The 19,813-nt window shown below is 42.3% G+C and overlaps 1 pseudogene across 1 annotated transcript; it reads right to left on the reverse strand.

Annotated features, from left to right (window-relative positions):
• Positions 1-1,089: 1,089 nt before the first annotated feature.
• LOC308435193 (small ribosomal subunit protein eS4-like) lies at positions 1,090-1,867 on the reverse strand (annotated as a pseudogene). The gene has a single exon. The product of its transcript is annotated as a small ribosomal subunit protein eS4-like (transcript).
• Positions 1,868-19,813: the final 17,946 nt, after the last annotated feature.

Below are 19,813 nucleotides of genomic sequence, written 5' to 3' on the forward strand. Positions count from 1 at the left end.
GCATGCGCTGATGCTGCTCAGTCATCACTGGGCAAGTTTTTGACTTAAAGCCTACAAAAGTAAACCACTGGTTCTACAATTACACATTCTTAAAATATATCAGAAGAGCATCTGCTCAGTCCTGATACTTGTTCATTATATTGGCCCAAATTCCACTAGCTCAAACGTGGCACAGAGTTTAGCATGCATATGTTTCTCTCATGTCCTCCGCGTGCTGGAACGTCTGTAGGATTTTCCAAGAGGAAGCCTAGCTGATCAGAACCCAAGGTACTCTGCAGCAAATTTTGGCAGTGAAGTTATCTTATGATAACATATAACCCACCAGGCAAAGGTATTTACTTGGATAACTGAGCATGTTCCTAACCTTAAGGAATCTAGCTCAATGCCATTCACATAAAACATCCAATGAGATTCTTCACAGAAATTGAAAAAAAAATTTAATTCATTTGGAAGCACAAAAGATAGCAAAAGCCAGCCTAAAGGCAAAGGATAATGTGGGAAGTATCACCATAGCTGCTTTTAAGGTATATTAGAAAGCCACAGTAATAATAATAATTTTAAAAAGCATGGTACTGCATAACAGGTACATGAATTAAAGGAACAGAAGGTTCAGACATAATGCCATGAAACTGTAGCCACCCAATTTTAGACAAAGATGCTCATCAAATATAAAGCATCTGGGAAAACTGGATATTATAAATGCAAAATGCAACTCCCAGGCAGTGGTGGTGCACACCTTTGATCCCAATGATCACTCCAAGGCTGGCATGGTTTATGGAGTGAGTTCCAAGACAGCCAGGGCTACACAGAAAAACCTGTCTCAAAAAACAAAAACAAAACCCAACTCTAATCACAAGTCATTTATTATGGAGCCAAATAGGAGTGACCACAGTCTGGCAGCACAGAGTTAGGTCACACCAGACTCCACGTTCCGACATGAAAGAGTTTGATGAAGATTTTATAGAAACCTAGCAAAGAAAGTGATAAATCGGGACACGTCTCATCATGCTGTTTAATCTCCCCTGTTGCCCTGAAAGCTTGTAGTAGTGAGAGTACAAATACTCCTCCAGCGTGTCTCCTAGAGACCATTCACCCACTGCTCTGTTTGGCTGCTGGCCTCTTCTTTCTCTTCAGCAATGGTGAGGCAGATTCCTTTTCCTAGGGGAAGAGAGACCTATGGACTGTTGCCCTTGCCAATAACGAAAAATGTTGGACAGCTGAGTGGCAAAGCTGATGCCATTGGCATCTTACACATGAACCACGTCAAAAGAGCCGGGATGTCTCTCTGTTGGTGATTACACCAATTCTTCCCAAGTTAGCACCTCCAGTCACCATACACAGGTTTCCTGTGTCAAACTCGATGAAGTCAGTTATTTTGCCTGTCTCCAAATCAATCTGAATGGTGTCATTCACCTTGATGAGGGGATCAGGGTATGGAATAGTACAAGCATCATGGGTCACCAGTGTGGGATTCCTTCTGTGCCCACAAAGATCTTTCTCACTTTACACAGCTTGTACTTGGCCTCCTCAGGTGTAATACGATGAGCAGCAAAGCGACCCTTCGTGTCATAGATCAGACGGAAGTTCTCTCCAGTTTTGTCAATGCTGATGTCACCCATAAACCCAGCAGGGTAGGTTATATCAATCTTGACTTTCCCATCAGTCTTAATGAATCCCTGCATGCAAATCTTTTTAACTTCATCTCTACTCAGGGCATACCTAAGTCTGTTCCTTAGGAAAATGATCAGAGGCAGGCATTCCCTCAGCTTGTGAGGACCAGTGATGGGCAGGGAGCAAACATGCCAGTCCACTTATCCAGCATCCAGTGTTTTGGAGCAGCTCTGCATTTCAGATGTTTCTTGGGACCACGAGCCAAGGCTGCACTGGGAATGGAAAGAGTGAGCCACTTCAAATATGTTAGTGGGAACATGAGGTAGACGTGCTGATGAAGTGGAGACAGCTGTGCCATACCTCAAACATCTACCAATGTTTTTAGGTGTTATTGTGTGGTTTGGAGTAAGGAAAGAAAATGTTTGAGTGACTACCACACGTCATGGTACTGTGCCAGTGGCACAAAGAAAGCATCATATGTTGTAAAGTTTAATAATTCATAAATTTTGTTGGTCTAGGTTTTAGGAAAAACAGAATGATCGAAGTATTGAGGTTGACTACAAGAATCTGGAGAATTCTAAGGTATACTTTATTTAGTGAGAAAGTCATGTTCATGGCGAACCCTGCATCAATAAGTTTTCAAAACAAAAAAATATCAAACAGATTGCCCAATATGTGACAAGAAAATTTAAATGCACAAACATTGAAGACATGAAATAACATAAAACCACAAGAAATAGGTTCAAGGGCTCTAAAGTTTTTTTAACTTCCTGCAGAAAAAAAAAATCATCTTTAAGTGACTGGAAAGATGGTTATGAGCACTTACTGTTCTTGTAGAGAACCTGAGTTCAGTTTCCAGCATCCATATTTTGGCTTACAACTGTGTGTAACTCTGTTCTTGGGGATCCAAGACCCTCTTCTGGCATCCATAAGTGTATGCGTATATACAGAACCCTTATATATCTAAGAGAAAGGTAAACCTTTAAAAGAAACTCTTTAAGATATATCAAATGAGCCTTGGAGTATGGCTCTAAGAACCAGTTCAATAGAAATGAATTTTGATGTTAGAATTCCTCTTTAAGACAAGAATTATTAATGTGTATAAACACAAAGGTATTGTTTCCTAGCATTTTTCATTTTTAGCAGTATTACATGTAAAATGCAAAGTAGAAATAGTATTAAATGCACTTGAAAGTTTTTATCATTGGTAATAGCAGATGTGGAGCTCTGATTGATACTGTATCCATTCAGCTTACATATTCCTATTGGAACCTTTATCAAAAGTAGGTTGCAAAAAATTTATGCCTACAATGTGAAGTCCCAATGGCAGTTCATTGGCTTGTCAACAGCCACCCCAACTACTTGCTGACCCTAATCCTTAGCCCTAGTTAGAGATGCTAGCAGCCAGTTTCCCCATCACCTGGCTTCTGTTTACATTTTCAGTCTGTAGCCTGTCTTTTTATTAGGAAATTGAGTCCATTAATGTTGAGAGATAGTAAAAACAGATGATTGTTAGTTCCTGTTTTTGTTTTCTTTTCTTTTCTGGAGGTGCTTTTTTGTGGAAAATTCTCTTCTTTTGGATTTGTTGTGAGATATTTAATTTCTTGTGCTTCCTTAGGTGGGTTTACTGTTCTTGTTTTGGAGTCTTCTTTCTAGTATCATCTGTACGGATGCATTGGTAGAAAGATATTGTGAAAATTTGGTTTTGTCATGGAATATTTTGTTTTTTTTTTTCATCTATGGTGATTGAATGTTTTGCTGGGTTATATTAGTCTGAGCTGGATTCTGTGTTTTGTGGTCTCTTAGAGTCTTCAAGACCTATGTCTAGGATCTTCTGGCTTTTAGAGTCTCTGAGAGGTCAGGTGTAATTCTAATAGGTCTGCCTTTATATGTTACTTGTCCTTTTTCCTTTGGGGCTTTTGATATTCTTTCTATGTTATGTACGTTTCATGTTTTGATTATTATGTGGCAGAAGGATTTTCTTTCCTGGTCTAATCTATGTGGTGTTCTGTAAGCTTCTTTTATGTTTATAACCATCTCTTTCTTAAGTTTAGGGAAGTTCCCTTCTATGATTTTGTTGAAGATTCACTTTTTGGCCATTTGAACTGAAATTTTTTACCCGTTCTATTCCAATTATTCTTAGGTTTTAGTGTTTTCAGAGTGTACTGAATTTTCTGGATGTTTTGAGTTAGTAACTTTTTACATTTGGCATTTTCTTTGGTTGATATATCACTTTCTTCATGAAATCTCTATGCTTAAGATTCTTTCTTTCATCTTTTGTGTCCTGATGGTGATGTTCATGTCTGTAGTTCCTGTTCCCTTTCCTAAGTTTCTCATCTCCAGGTTGCCTCAATTTGTGTTTTCTTTATTGTTTCTATTTCCATCTTTAGATCTTGGAACATTTTATTCATTTCCCTCAGTTGTTTGATTGTATTTTCCTGTATTTATTTAAGGGATTTATTTGTTTTTTTAAAGGGCTTCTACTTGTTTGATTGTGTTTTCCTTTGTTTCTTTAAGTGTTTGCTTTATATGCTCTTTAAAGGCCTCTATCATCTTTGTGAGATGGGATTTAAGGTCACAGTCTTGCTCTTCAGGTGTGTTAGTATATCCAGGGTATGCTGTAGTAGGAATGGTGGGTTCTGATGGTGCCATATTTTATTGGCTTGTATTGATTATGTTCTTGCACTTGCCTTTCACCATATGGTTGTTTCTGGTATTGGCTAGCCTGGTGGTCCCCGGGACCACCTCTGGGACTGGTTGTCCCAGCTAGATGCAGGCCTCTCACATTCTTGATTGCAGGTAGAGGTGTGATCCAGGAGGGAGAGGAAGCTTCCATAGGGCGGGAGCAGAGCTCATGGGTGCTGGGCTTGATGGTGTCTTGGTGGAGGACATTGGGGCGTGAGAATCTCACCGGTGTGTCTCTTGTTGGAACAGGCTCCCTGGAAGCAGGTGGAGTGGCATGCTGATTCTCGATTGCATGTGGAGGTGTGGGCTGTATGACTTTCATTTTTCCTACCGACTGGATAATATTGAATTGTGTAAATGTATCACACTTTCTTTATTCACTCATGGGTTGTTTGACATCTGGGCTATTTGCAGTTTCTGGCTATTAGTAATAGAGCAGCAATGAGCAGGGACGAGCAAGTATCTCTGTAGAAGACACAGTCCTGTGCATATATGTTCAAGAATGGCACAACTGGATATCAGGATGGATTGATTCTCGGCTTCCTAAAAAGAACCCTCTATACTAATTTACATGGTGGGTGTACAAGTGTGCATGCCTACCAGTAATGAATAAGTATTTCCTTTCCCCACATCCTTTCTACCATGTGCTGACATTTGTTTTATTGATCTTTGCCATTCTGACTGTGGAAAGATGAAATCCTAATGTGGTTTTAATTTGCATTTCTCTGATTGTTAAGGATATTTCCTTTAGTGGTTTTAAGCCATTTGCATTTCATTTGATGGGACCCCCTGCTCACTGCTGTATGTTCTTTTTAATTAATGTATTTGTTTTCTTGATGTTCAAGGTTGGTTTTTTTAATTGTTGTTGTTATTGTTTTTTAGTTCTTTATATATTTCATACACTTACCCCTGTCAAATGTATAATTGGCAAATATATTTTTCCATTCTGTAGGCTGCTGCAATTTAAACAATCCTATTACTACCTGTAGTGAGATAGAAGCTGTAATTAAACATCTCCCAACCAAGAAAGGCTCGGTGAAAGATTCTACTGTACTTTCAAAGGGAAGCTACCAATGTTACTCCCCAAGTCATTCTGCAAACGAGAAACTGAAGGAACATTTCCTCATACCTTTCTGTGAAGCCATTAGCTCCCTTATGCCAAAATTCCACAAAGATCTGATTTTAAAATTGCAGATCAACATCCCTCATGAATACAGATGCAACTTTTTCCAATAAGGTTTGCAAGCTGAATTAAAAACAGAAAACATCAAGTAGATTGTTCACCATGGTTGAGCCAGCTTCATCCTAGAAGTGGTTTACACATATGCAAACAGACAAGTGCATTTGGACACACAGACAGACCAAAAGACAGAAACCACACGATTATCTTATTAGGTGCAGAAAAGCAGTTTGGTGCAATTCAAGACTCAATGATAAAAGTTCTGGAGAGATTAAGATTTAAGGGACATACCTCAACATGATCAAAGCAATTTACAGAAAGCCCACCGTCAATATCGTCCTAAACAGTTAGAAAAATCAAAGCATTTGCACTAAAATCAGGCAACAGCTAGGCAGTGGGGGCACTGCCTTTAATCTCAGCATTTGGGAGGCAGAGGCAGGCAGTTGGGGCAGAACCACAATGGAAAGCCTCGTTTTTAAAAAAGATATATTTATTTATTTACACGGTTGCTCTCTTCAGACACACCAGAAGAGGGCATCAGATCCCATTACAGATGGTTGTGAGCCACCATGTGGTTGCTGGGAATTGAACTCAGGAACCTCTGGAAGAACAGTCAGTGCTCTTAACTGCGGAGCCATCTCTCCAGCCCCAAGACTGCTTTGAAGTGAGTTTTCTTGGCTTCTCCCTGAACCCAACAGATTAGTGTGACCTGGAAAATTGGGCATATTTTACATTTCTGAATGTAGAATTTCCTTGGGACCTTGGGCAAAGAAACCTTTCCGTCTGAAATTCGAAGGCTGCTTTTCTTACCTGTTGAATCTTTTGTAGAATACCTCTTCTGTGTAATTCCATTTTTTTTCTCCAGACATTGTATAATTAAATTCCTTGTTGATATGTTTTAATTTTCTTGGCAGAAAATAGGTAGATTGAAACACAAGGTTTGAGAAAAGTCTTGAGCTTGCATGTCAGGTCCTCCTTTTCCCCCCAATGCTCCAAGACTGACTTACGGAGTCTTCCTAAGATGATGTCTTGAGCTTTCTCTTTAGGGTACCGCGTCTAGAGGCGCCTCTAAAACCTGCACGATTTCTTGAGGGCACAGGGAGCGGAGTAGGAAGGGTTCACTGAGCACCCAAGGCAGCAAGTACATGCATTAAAAATCCTGCTGAACGTTTCCTTAAATGTCTCAAAACTTCAGGCTGTAGCTGGTTTGTTCCAGCGTAGGGCAGGCTAATAGAATAGGGTCTTGAGTGACAGCTGTCATTTTAGCAGTACTGATACGCAGAACAGGCTGATTTCTCTTTAATTCGGGCGGTAGGAGGCGAATTTTCACCAATCAACGACGCCGTTATTTCCCTGTCCAATAAGAAGCGCAGATAATCGAAGGGTTCCGCTCTTGTTGCCATTTTGAAGCCGGTGCAGCTACGGGAAGAGTCGTGGCAACTCTGCCTCAGTTCCTGCCGCATTTCAGATTTCAGGCTTTTTGGCGAGGACACAGGATGCACCAGAAGCGGAGAATGGTGAGTGTGTCGCGGGCTCCTGGATTCAAGGGTGGCGGATTTGTGACACTGCAGGAGACCGGCGTCCAGTGTGTCTCTTCCCTGTGAAGCAGCTTCATCCAAGTCCTTTCAGTGTGGGTCGGTGCCTCGAACTTGGCGTCTCTGCAGAATCTGCAGCGCTGGCGGGTTGGTGATGCAGAACCCAAAGTGCGTTTTGAAGGACAGTGGGTGTGTGAGCTCTTGCACTTCCGTTTGCCCCGCTTTAGTTTACCTCTGTGATCACCGTGTGTTTTTCCTTTTTCTTCTGCGGGGGGGGGGGGGGGGGTAAAAAACAAACCCCGAAACAACCCAAGCTAGCACAAGAGCCCAGCAAAGTAAGATCTGTATTTTAATTAAGCAGTAATTAAGCAGCAAAACCTGTCTGGTCAGGGACAATAGCACAGACCGTGTCCCTGAAGGAAAATTGTGCCGCATATTTAAAGCATGTGACCCCAGAGCGAAGAGGAGTCGGGTGGGCTGGAGCACTGTCCAGTCGTATTTTGACACGGGGGGGTGGGCGGGGGAGTCGCCAATGTGATTAGACCCGACTCCTGCGCCTGGCGGAGGAAAGGTAGACTCTGCCGGGGAAGCCTTCCTTCCCTGGGCAGCCTGGTTTCAAGGTCTTTGACTCGGAATCTTGGTGACCAGGCTTCAGCCTGGTGCGAAACTCAAAATGATAAGAGAACAAAGGAGCTGGTTCCTGTGCCTGGGGACATGAACCCAGCTTGTTGGATCCTGTCAGCAAGTTAGAGAAGTTGTTCTTGAGATGCCTGGATTCAGACAACTGTCTCCTGACAGTACTGCCGGTGGAAGCCTAGGGTTTATTCATGTTAGGCAAAGGCTCCTTGTATAGAGGGCGTTTTTCTCCTCTGGAAATCTCTTTCAACCTCTCTTTAGAGCGCTCTTCTTTTTAACAATAATGCAGGTCAAAATAATTAGACATGGAAATATGGGAAAATGGGGGGGGGGAATCTTGAGGGAAGGGGGAGTTCACGTAACTGTAATTTAGTTTTGTTCTGGCGAGCTTCTCCGAACAGAAGCGTTAGAAAGAGTTAGTGCTGTTGCTGGTTTTCCTTCCCTTGCACTTTAGTTTGCCTGCTTTAGTTTTCCTTTTTGATCACGTGTCGATCCTTATTTAGTTGGAATATAGTTCTTAGAAGAAATATTAAATCCAGCTTTTTTTGCCTTCAACTACTTGTTCTGTGTAGACAGTAATTTCTGACCAGTAAGAAAGTCTGGGATGGGCAGTCTGAGACGGAGACACCTGTATTTTTTTCCCTGATGAAAATGTTTTTGATCTTGAGTGTGCAGTACATTTAAGAAATAATTTATTATTGTTAAGTGTGTGTGATACTTGGAGTTGCTGCCTGGCCCTGGTATGTTTGTGGAGGTCTGAGGACAGTACTGTGCGGTTGATTTTTTCCTTTTCACTTTGGCGTGGCTTCTGGGGATCAAAGTGAAGTTATTAGGCATACTTCGAAAATTTTCTTCACTCCTTTTTTGGGGGATGTTGAGACAGGGTGTATTGAGTTTTTGTGTATTGCGTGTGTGTGTGTGTGTATGTGTGCATGCATGTGTGTGTGTGCATGTCTGTGCATTTGTGTGTATGTGTGTTGTGTGTTGTGTGTGTATGTTCTGATTATCCCCAATGTGAGTGTCAGAACTACTCTATCAATGGTATTCTGGACACACGAGAACAGGAAAAGAGAAATGAGAAAAAGACTGGGAAAGCAATTAAAAGCAGCAGCAGAGTTCAGCTTTGGTCCAGAGTGCAGAAACAATATTAGGAAGCAGGAGAATTTCTCTTGTTATAAGGTTTCTTGATTAAGGCATCAGATTCATTTGGCTTGCTGTGAGTCTCTTCCAGTCCTTAGAGATCGAGGTATATGCTGACTCGGCTTTCCCCCTTGTTTTGTGTCTTTCTCTTAGTCACTGGTCTGCCTCTCTGAAACCAAGGCAAGAGATTACAGATGTTTTAATGTTTCAATTATAGGAGTAGACACTTTCTAATCTAAGCAGATGTGAAACTAAGAAAAATAAGGCTGGAAAGGACTTTTGTTTTTTAAGACAGGGTTTGTCTGTGCAGCTGGAACTCACTCTGTAGACCAGGCTGGCCTCGAACTCACAGATATCACCTGCTTCTGCCTTCTCAGTCCTGGAATTAAAGGCCTGTGTCACCGTGCCTGGCTCAGGAATAACTCTTAAAATTCAGTCAGCTGTAGGGATAGGTCTGCCCCGAGAAGCAGAAAAAAATGTCAGAGACTCTAGAGAACCTGTATTTTAATTACGGGATAGCAGAGTGTAGCAGAATCACTTCCAGTGAACAAATTCACAGCCAAAGGGAAAATAGAAAGGACAGAAAGCTAGAGAGACTTTTTTTTAAAAAAATAAATTCCAGTGACTAGACACAGTTCTGCGGCTACACAGAGCCGGCTGTTCTAAGGAGAGGAGCGGAATGTTTGAACAGAGAGAGCTGTTGCTCCCCTTAACTCCATCTTTCGGTGCTCTCTGTGGCACGTGAAGTAGCTGGCATCGGACATTCTGTTCTTTATTTAAGGCAGGGAGGCCTCACCTAGATGACTTTGGCTTTTTAGTTAAGAGCTTATTAGCCTTGATGGTTGAGCTGTGTCTTCAGCCCTTGATGACTCTTTTTGACCAAGTTGGTTACTGTGATCATCCATTGTAACCATAGTCATCACTATACTCAAGGGTCCAAATTATTGTGTGAGGCCTCTTTTTTGTATGCAGTTGAAAAGTTCAGTTGCTAAGGTGTATATCAATTACAGGTGGTTCTTTGTTTTGATGCTAGTCGAGTTATGATATGTATAAAGTAATAGAGAAGTAGCCCTAGAGATTAATTTTATTAACGTAATTTGCTTATTGTGAATGTACCCAGAATCAGTTCATGGCAGACAAGTCCACTGCCCATAGGTCCCTGAAGCCTTACAGGATTCATTTGATTCGAAACGTGGTAATAGGGAGTGTTTTCACTGTATAAAGCAGGTATATCTGTTTCCTGATGATCGTTGGGGTTCTAGCTTGCCAACCAGTTGATAGGTGTATTGTTCACAGAGCGCTGATTGCGTGACCTAAGTCAGGTGGAGTCTCATTTTGCTAATACGGTCACTGTGTGCGCAGGCCTTACTGTTGTTCCAGTGCTCAGTGCTGCTCGTGGCCACTTTGTCACCTGTTGTCGCTTGTTCACACTCCCCAGATTCTCTCATTTTCTTTAAATTCTACTTCATTCAAGTTTTAGGCTCTGGGCCAAGTGAAGCCACATTTTGGTTAAATTAATCGCCAATCGCCTTTCTCCTGGATTCTGATAGAGTCCTTGTTTCCCTGTCAAAGTGGCCAGTTACTCTCTGCTTTTACTTGCACGAATTCCTAACATTTTATCTTCTGTGTGGGTCTAGGTTCTCTCAAGTTCCCAGTTAATTCTGACTTCCCATTGTGTGGATGATTTCAGGAGCCTGTGACCTTTGAGGATGTGGCTGTGAACTTCACTCTAGGAGAGTGGGCTCTGTTGGATTCCGGTCAGAAGAAGCTCTACAGAGACGTGATGACGGAGACCTTCATGAACCTGATGTCCTTAGGTAAAACATACACTGAGTTCTTGGCTTATTCATCTAGAGAACGGCTGCTTCTTGTTCCTCTGTGGCTGCAGGAAGGGAGCTCGATGGTGAACGGAACATTCCTAGTCATATTGCACTATAACAAAATGCACAAGTTAGTAAATTTTTGTGTGATGCTGAACTAAATTATAATGATTTCTTTGGGTTTGTTTTTTAGGGAAAACAGAGGAAAAAGAAAATATTGAAGACAACTACCAAAATCTCAGGAAAAATGTGAGGTAATACCGAGAGAGAGAGAGAGAGAGAGAGAGAGAGAGAGAGAGAGAGAGAGAGAGAGAGAGGAGAGAGACTTATATCAAATATTTGTAAGTGATAGGAAACTTGAGAACCAAGCAAATGTACATCTTGATGCAATTGAATTAATCCCAAAAATTCTCTCCAAGCACAGTGAACTGGAATATTCAGAATTAGAGGAGGACAGCTCTGTAGTGCTTGGATATTTCCAAAATGTAGTGCACCATTAACCTGTGCCAGATCTGTCTTAGTGTTTCATTGTGTCCAAATTGTCCTTCATACAGAAAATTATTTAGTGTATTTTATCAAGTCACCTTTCAGCTTTGGATTTAAGGTATGTGCAGTAAAGTGGGTTTTAGGTTTAAATTAAAACCTATTATCAATAAATCATGTAAAGCATATTCAGCTATTTTAAAACCCATCATATTTCATGCGCACCATGTTTCCTCAGGAGTATTCGACTTTGCTAACTGTGGCACATGTAGTATGTTTGAGATGCCTAAAAGCGGTAATATTTAAGAACTTTATATGTTTCTTTATACGCCTGCTATCTCAGGACCTGGGTTGAATGTTCACTTAGTTCACTTAGCTCATTTATCTTTCCAAATTCTCACAGCAGCAAAGTCAGCTGTGCCGTCCTGCGTCCTCCAGCGCCTTTGTATACGGCCCAGGTGGACTTGACGCTTCTCTCCTCCTTCTGCTGCCCCGGAGCAGTAGCAGTGGCCTAGTGTCCCGCCTCCAGCACGTCTCTCTGTGACTAAGAATGTAGTGACGCTTTTCCCCCTTTCTTGCAGCACTCAGGTGGTTGCGAGGAGTTGTGACTACGGAGATGACAGTCAGTGTGGAGAAACCCAGCCACGGGTTCCAGAGCACATGGCTCACAGAGACACTCCTGAAATAAGGATGTGTGAGAATAGTGTGCTGGCAAGAGACGTCATTGTCCGCTCACACTCACACGTGCGTCTCAGCTGTGAGGCTGCAGAGAAACCCTGTGGGTCTCGGGAACGTGTGGAGAAGGCTTTTACACGGGAGAAATGTTGGGAAGATTCTCATTTTGATCCCGTTCATACAAATCCAAGTCCTCCTCGAGAGACACCCTATCAAAATAAGCAATCTAATGAAGCCTCTAGGAGTCTGAATTCTGACCAGTGTTGTGAGCAAATTCATGCTAGAGATAAACTCCAGGAATGGAAGCAAGTTGAGAAAGCCTTCTGGAGGTACTGTTATGGTCAAATTTATGAAAGAATCACCATTGGAAAGAAACCGTTTGGGTGTAAGCAGTATGGTGAAGCCCTGGTTCATTCCGGCCACCTCATTAAACATGAAGTAATTCACCCTGAAGAGAAATGTTACACATGTAAGCAGTGCGGGAAAGCATTCAGATATTCCTCATCCCTTCAGAACCATGAAAGAATTCATAGCGGGGAGAGGCCATATGTATGTAAGCAGTGTGGAAAGGCCTTCATTCGTTCCTATGACCTTCTTATCCATGAAAGAATTCACAGTGGAGAAAAACCTTATACCTGTGAGCATTGTGGAAAATCGTTCACCCATTATAGCGGCTGGTACAGTCATGAAAGGATTCACACTAGAGAGAAACCCTATGTGTGCACACAGTGTGGGAAAGCATTTTCATGTTCCACATCATTTCGGAGGCATGAAAGAATCCACACTGGAGAGAAACCTTATCTGTGTAAGCATTGTGGGAAAGCCTTCACACATTCCAGTGCTTGCTACATTCACGAGAGGATCCACACTGGGGAGAAACCCCATGTCTGTAAGCACTGTGGGAAAGCCTTCCTCCGTGCCAGTCATCTCAGCAACCATGAGAGAACCCACACTGGGGAGAAACCACATGTCTGTAAGCACTGTGGGAAAGCCTTCATCCAGCGCGATGCTTGTTATAATCACGAAAGAATTCACACTGGAGAGAAACCCTATGTATGTAAGGAATGTGGGAAAGCATTTAGGATTTCCACATCCCTTCGTGACCACGAAAGAATTCATACTGGAGAAAAACCTTATATATGTAATTATTGTGGGAAAGCATTTAGGGTTTCCACGTGCCTTCACAAACATGAACGAGCTCACGCTGAAAAGAAACCCAGCGGGTAGAACTTTAGACTGTGTATAACGTGGAATTATCTTTGATCAATTGCTGTTAGGAAAGGACTGTATGCAGGCTCAGGCAGGTGCCCAGGGGTGGAAGCGCTTGCCCTAGCTCGATAATCTTAGTTGGATCCTCAGAACCCAAGTGAAGAGAGAGAACTGAGTTTCCAAGGTTTGCCTCTGACTTGCACACATGCGCTATCATATGCATGCATACCCTCACATATACAGACATGGAATAATTTAAAATTCCTTTTTAAATTCTTTTGGTTTTTTGAGACAGGGTTTCACTGTGTAGCCTTGGCTGTCCTTCAACTCACTCCGTAGACCAGGCTGACCTTAAACTCAGAGATCTGCCTGCCTCTGCCTCCTGAGTGTTGGGATTACAGGTGTGCGTGCCACCACAGCTTTAGAATACATTTTAATGTTATTTTTTAATTTTTCATTATGTGGAGGTGTGTGGTTATGTGTATGTGAGAGCTGGAGTATGCAGAGGACAGAGCCATCAGACTCCCCTGGGGCTGGAGTTCTAGGTTCCTGTGAGCTTTCCCACGTGAGTGCTGGAAATCCAACTCGGGTCCTCTGGAAGAGCCGTATCTGCTGAGCCATCTTTTCAGTCACACAAGTGTCATTCAGAAAGAAAACATGGAAAGAAATAGCTGGAATAGGAGACTTAAAATGTGTAACTTTGGACACGTGGAATATGATGTTGGGTAATGACCAGGTCCATCAAATGTACTAAGGCACATAGGTTTGAATATCATACTTAACATAAGTTACAATTCATGAAGGTTACATTTATGTAAGTGTTATGTGCATGGGGCCCACATGCCAGAGTGTGCCTGTGGGATTGGACAGCTTTGAGGAGTCTGTTCTGTTCTTTCTACCATGTAGGTCCTGAGAGGAACTCAGGGTGCCGGGCAGTCTTGCTGTCCCTCTTCACTCCTTTTACGCAGTAGAGAAGCAGAGGCGGAGAGTTACAAACTGAATACTGTGCATTGGAACACACCCAGGAGAGTTAGGATCCCGTTCCTACCAGTGAGAACTTCAGTGTTAAAATCATACAAGTCGTTAGTTGTCTCAAGTAAGGTGAAAGGGAATCCTCTCACGTGTGTTGTAACAGCAAGAAAACTGAGCACCCCGAGCAAGTTTTCTTTTGAAAGTCTGGTTTTGTGGAATTTGTGAAGGTGTTGGTGTGATGTTTGCCTGTCATTTCTGCTGTTTGGAAAATGGAGGTTACAGAATCCTGTTTCGAAGAGCAACAGCAGGAACTGCATACACTACATATATTGGAGTGTTTTTTTTTTTACTTTGATAAATCAAGTTTTTGTACTGAAATAAGTTCTCACTGTGTAGACCAGGCTGGATGATATTAAAGGTGTGTACCACAAAGTTGTGGTGATTGGTCTTACTTCAGTGGGTATTTCTGAAAACCAAGTGAGGTTGTACCTTTTCCCATTTCATGTGTAACTGTTGGATTCATGAAACTTAAGTGAACGGTGAGAGTCCGGCAGACTTAGTTTGTATGTAGTTTTGAATAATTGTGGGTCATTTGCAACTGAAAATAGGCTTCTTGTTAACTGTTAGTGTGTTCACGTGTTCTTATACGACAGCTTCCATTTTCCTTACTATTCTTAATTTATCCGCAGTTTCCTTACATTTTATGTTCACTTGGATTTTCTAATAGTAAAATCTCTCCAATAGATTTTGTGTATTTTGTACCTTAAAATATATTTTCTTCAAGCAAGATGTTTTGGGGCCAAATTGGCTTAGTGAGTAAAGGAATATTCCATAAACACAATGTCTAAAAGTATTACTTCCACTTACCTTCACAGGTGTGAGTGGGGTGACACTGGAGAGAAACTGCGTATTGTATACATGCATATGGGAAAATATCTCAAACCACTATCATAAACAGGAGGGCCATTCTATCTAATCACCTTCAAATACACAAAAGCTCAGACTGGAGAAAATAAATCATATATTTAAGCTATGAGGACTGTCAAGAAAATAAAATGGCAGCCAACAGATTGGGAAAAGATCTTTACCAATCCCACATCCGGTAGAGGTCTATTATCTAATATATACAGAGAACTCAAGAAGTTAGACTCCAGAGAATCAAACAATCCTATTAAAAATGGGGTACAGAGCTAAACAAAGAATCCTCAAATGAGGAATATTGAATGGCTGAGAAACATTTAAGGAAGTGCTCAACAACCCTAGTCATCAGGGAAATGCAAATCAAAACAACCCTGAGATCCCACCTCACACCAGTCAGAATGGCTAAGATCTAAAACTCAGGTGACAGCAGATACTAAGAGGAACACTCCTCCACTGTGGTGGGGTTGTGAACTGGTACAAGCACTCTAGAAATCAGTCTGGTGGTTCTTCAGAAAACTGTAGATAGTACTACTTGAAGACCCAGCTATACCACTCTTTAACAGATACCCAAAAGGTGCTCCAACATCTACCAAGAACACATACACAACCATTTTCACAGCAGCCTTATTTATAATAGCCAGAAGCTTGAAAAAACCCCCAGAAGTCCTTCAACAGAGAAATGGAAACAGAAATTGTGGTCCATATGCACAAGGGAGCACCACTTAGGTATTAAAAGCAATGAGTTCGTTAAATTCCTAGGCAAATGGGTGGAAGTTGAAGCTATCAGCCTGTGCCCCCTTCATCATAAAATAGTAAGTAAAGACTGTATAACAAGGAATACAATGAGCTTTCATAATTGCACTAAGAAAAAAACGGGCTTAGCACAGAGTTATGATCAAGGAAAAACATTCATTCTAGGTGAGGTACAAAGATGAGGTTTGAAGGATGAGATTATGGAATGAAACACTGTTTTGAACTTACTATGGACATCCTTTTGTAACTCTACTTTTGTGTAAAATGTTATCTATGAGGTAAGTTTATAAAGAACTTTTGTCTAAGAAGGTATAAAAAGGCTGAAAGAAGACATAAAGTGTGGCTGCTGGGGCAGAGCCCCAATGTCTATCTGTCTATGTATACTTAAGAGTTAAGGGTTCAGAGTTTCTGGCTGGGCCTTTTTTCCAGCCCTGGGGATTAAGTTTTGTTCCATCAGTATTGCTGCACTTTCAATGGGAGCCCGTCGGCTGCTACCAACATGACCCCAATCGACAACACCACACCCCCTTTCACTGCCTGCCTAATTTTACCCTGTGATGTCAAATCTGGTTTCTGACACCTTCTAATCCTTTTAAATAGTGCCACTCCTAATGACTAAACATTCAAATATATGAAACTATGGGGGAAATTGTTTATTTTTTATTCTGTAGGCTTTTTACAAATTATTTCATAACATTATATCTCAACTCCAGTTTTGCCTTCTTCAACTTCTCCCAGTTGCTCCCCCAGCCCCCTTCTCCCTGATATCCACTCCTTTTCCATTTTCCTTAATAACAGTAAGAAAGAATGAATGAAAGGAAGGAAGGAAGGAAGGAAAAAGCAAGGAAGGAAGGAGGGAGGGATGGAGGGAGGGAAGGAAGGAAGAAGGAAAGGAAGGAAGGGCAAGCCTCCCAGGGATATCAATCAAACATGGCCCAACCAATTACAAGAAGACTAGGCATAAGCCCTTGTATCAAAGCTAGGCAAAGCAACCCAGTAGGAGTAAAACGGTCCCAAAAGCAGACAAAAGTTCTACTCCCACTGTTAGAAATTCCACAAGAACACCAAGTTATACAACCACAAGGTCTATGCAGAGGACCGTGCTCAGACCCATACAGGGTCTGTGTTCATTGCTTCAGTCTCTGTGAGCCTCTATGAATTCTGCTTAATTGATTCCTTGGGCCATGTACTCATGGTATCCTCAACCTCTCTGGCTCCTACAATCCTTTGCCCTTCTCCTCTGTGGGGCTCCCCTGGCTCTCTGCCAACTGTTTGGCTTTGTGCCTCTGTATCTGCTCCCATTACTGACTGATGCCTCTCTGATGACACAGTTGGGCTAGGCACCAATCTATGAGTACATCAAGGTATCATTAAGAATCGTGTTACTGCCAGTTGTGTTTGGTTCTGTTGTGTGTCTTTAGGCTGTCCAGCCTCTGGTTTCTGACATCCAGTCAATGCCAGGCAAACCACAACTATATAATGGTTTCAAGTCTACTCTGGGCTAAATATAAGTCCTGTCTCTAAAATAAGACACAACAACGACAACAACAACATCCCAAACACTTGCTCATAAACTCCTGTCACATGAGAAGGATCATTGCCACGACTGAAGACTTCTGTGATCTAATATGATGAGCATTGCCTTGAACAGTGGAAAATCACTGAAGAACTGGGCTTTTGGACAGAGGGAAGGAGAGTCATGCAACAGTACATAGTTTGCTTATCACAGGCATCATATCAACAACTGCGGCGCTAGGAAAGATGACCACCACCAGAGGATTCTTCTCAGATCACGCTTTATTGTGGGATCCTCTTGGTTGAAGGGGAGAGCAGGAAGCGAGGGGCCCCAAACTACCCTAGCTGTCCACTTACATAGGGAGAAGTGCATACGGGCTTGCCATGATTGGTTGTCACCAGTCTGCTGACACCAGAGGCCTCGGGATTGGCCGGAGATAGGTTATGTACTGCGCATGAGCAGGGTGCAGCGCCTTAGCTGACAAGAGCATTACTATATATGGAGTTGTTTACCTCAAACCGTGAGGGAGCCAGCGCCATCTTGTAATGGCGTCCGCATTCGGCTCCCCACAAACAACAGTGCCATTTTGAAGGCATCATATGACTTCTATCTGGATAAGGATTTTCAGCATAATGTAGATTAAAGCAGTGGTAGATACACAGAGTTATGAAGATAGGTTCTATTTTTTAAAATAAAACTACAGCCCATTGAATCTAATCGGTACAGCCTCTACTTGTAATATGCACAGGGTCATACACTATGACCTACCGGTTCCTATTATCCTAAAGGAAATTCTCTCCACACCTAGAAGCCATTAACTAAAACTAGGATCTCAGTAAGTGGAGGGACCTCAGATCACACCCCAGTCTACTGTGAGTTTTGGTTTCTCAGCTTTATGCTCCCAGCGGGTCACATACTTTCAGCCACCTGCCCAGGAGCTCTCTGGATTAGGGAATGGCACACACACACACATACACACACACACACTCATACACATACACTCACACACACACATACATACACAAACACACACACACACACCAGTTAATTTTAAAAATGCTTTGGCTTCCTCAACAGCCGGCCACTCCTAAACCTTCCCCGCTACCCCAGGCCCAATCGGGGAAGTGTCAGTGGCTACCCACCCGAATTTTCACATGGCTGGTGGCTTTCTCTCCTGCAGCTCTGCTGCATGATGGCATGGACAAGGGGGAGATGCCGTTCTCTGCTTCCTCATCCCTCACCGCCTGTGGCAGACTGGAGAGCTGACCCCAGCGTCATTAGTTGGTAGAACTGGCCTTGCCCCTCATAGGCTGCAACACTCCTGAGGATGGGCCCTGAATCTCCCCTAGGCAGGAAGGTAGAGCTGGCTCTGGAGTCAGGGGGCTTGCTGGTGAGCCAGCCAGGAGGATATGGGAGCTGGAAAGTCCAGGCTCAGACACTTCTCAGGCCCAGATCATGGGCTTTGAATTGGCCCATTTCAACATCTACCTCATCGATTAACTGCTGGGGTACTTGAAAGGGTCAGACGTGCAGATCCCAAACTACAGGATCTCTGTGACACAGGTCAACAACCGCATATTCAAGAGGAGTCCCAATGAGGTTCCAGTATTGATGAAGCAGTAGAAGCCAGAGGCTTCATACCGGACCACCTAGACATCGAAATGAGCTTCCATAAGAGATTGTTTTTCTAGGTTTTGGAGGAGTTTACAGGGTTAAGTGTGGGTACCAGGATGACTGGGTTACATGGTGTGAAATTGACAAAGAACCAATAAAAAGTTAAAAAAAAAAAAAACAGAGAAAATTTATAAAGCAATTCTTTAGTTAGCATGCAAAAAAATAAATAACCTAGCAACACACTGGGTTTGCACAGCAGGAAGTGAGATGGCTGGGTGTTATGATGAGCCAGGGCGTTAATCTCCACACAGGGGGAGTTGCTCTTTTCCAGACACTTCTCCAATGCTGGAGATCAGTTCCTGAATCCTGTTTACAAGTGGGAATCACTCTTGGAAGGAGCTTCCCACCAATTTCTCCATTTCGACTGGGTCTCACTGTGCTGTTCAGGTTATCTTGGAAGTTAAAAGATGGCTTTGGAAAATTTCCTGAAACTTGGAATTCTTCTGCCGTAGACGCAGACTCTAGATGTCTGCAATTAACACCTGGCTTTTCTTCAGAGAGATCTTAAATGTTTACTCTTCAATTTCTACAGGAGTTATCTGTTTTTATAATTCCACATGGTGGCTTTCATATTCCAGTGAAGAAGATGGACGTCTCAACTCATTTGCTGTTGGTGTAATAGAATATGACATGCTGGGTAATATATCCTGACAAGTATCTGGGTGTTGCTAAAATTCCTTCCTAAGGGGAGATATAAAGCAATTCTGCCTTTCATTTGATAGAAAAACAAGTATGCTTTCTACAGGCTTGAGAAATCTTTTTTTATTTGAAAGATTACTTGAGTATGCAGCACATTCATAATATATGTATTACTCTTTGTGTATATCTAACATTTCATTGTTATTTCTTTGCTTGCTTTTGTGGACAGAGTTTCTCTGTGCAGCCCTGACACTCACTCTGCTGACCACTCACATATCTAAGCCTGCTTCTGACTCAAATATTTCCTAAAATGTATTTGAATAGAATAGGCAGTTACCAAGGCATTGCTAAAGGAACTGACTTG

The sequence above is a fragment of the Micromys minutus genome (genome assembly GCF_963924665.1).
Source record: "Micromys minutus genome assembly, chromosome: 22".
In the NCBI taxonomy this organism is placed as follows: Eukaryota; Metazoa; Chordata; class Mammalia; order Rodentia; family Muridae; genus Micromys; species Micromys minutus.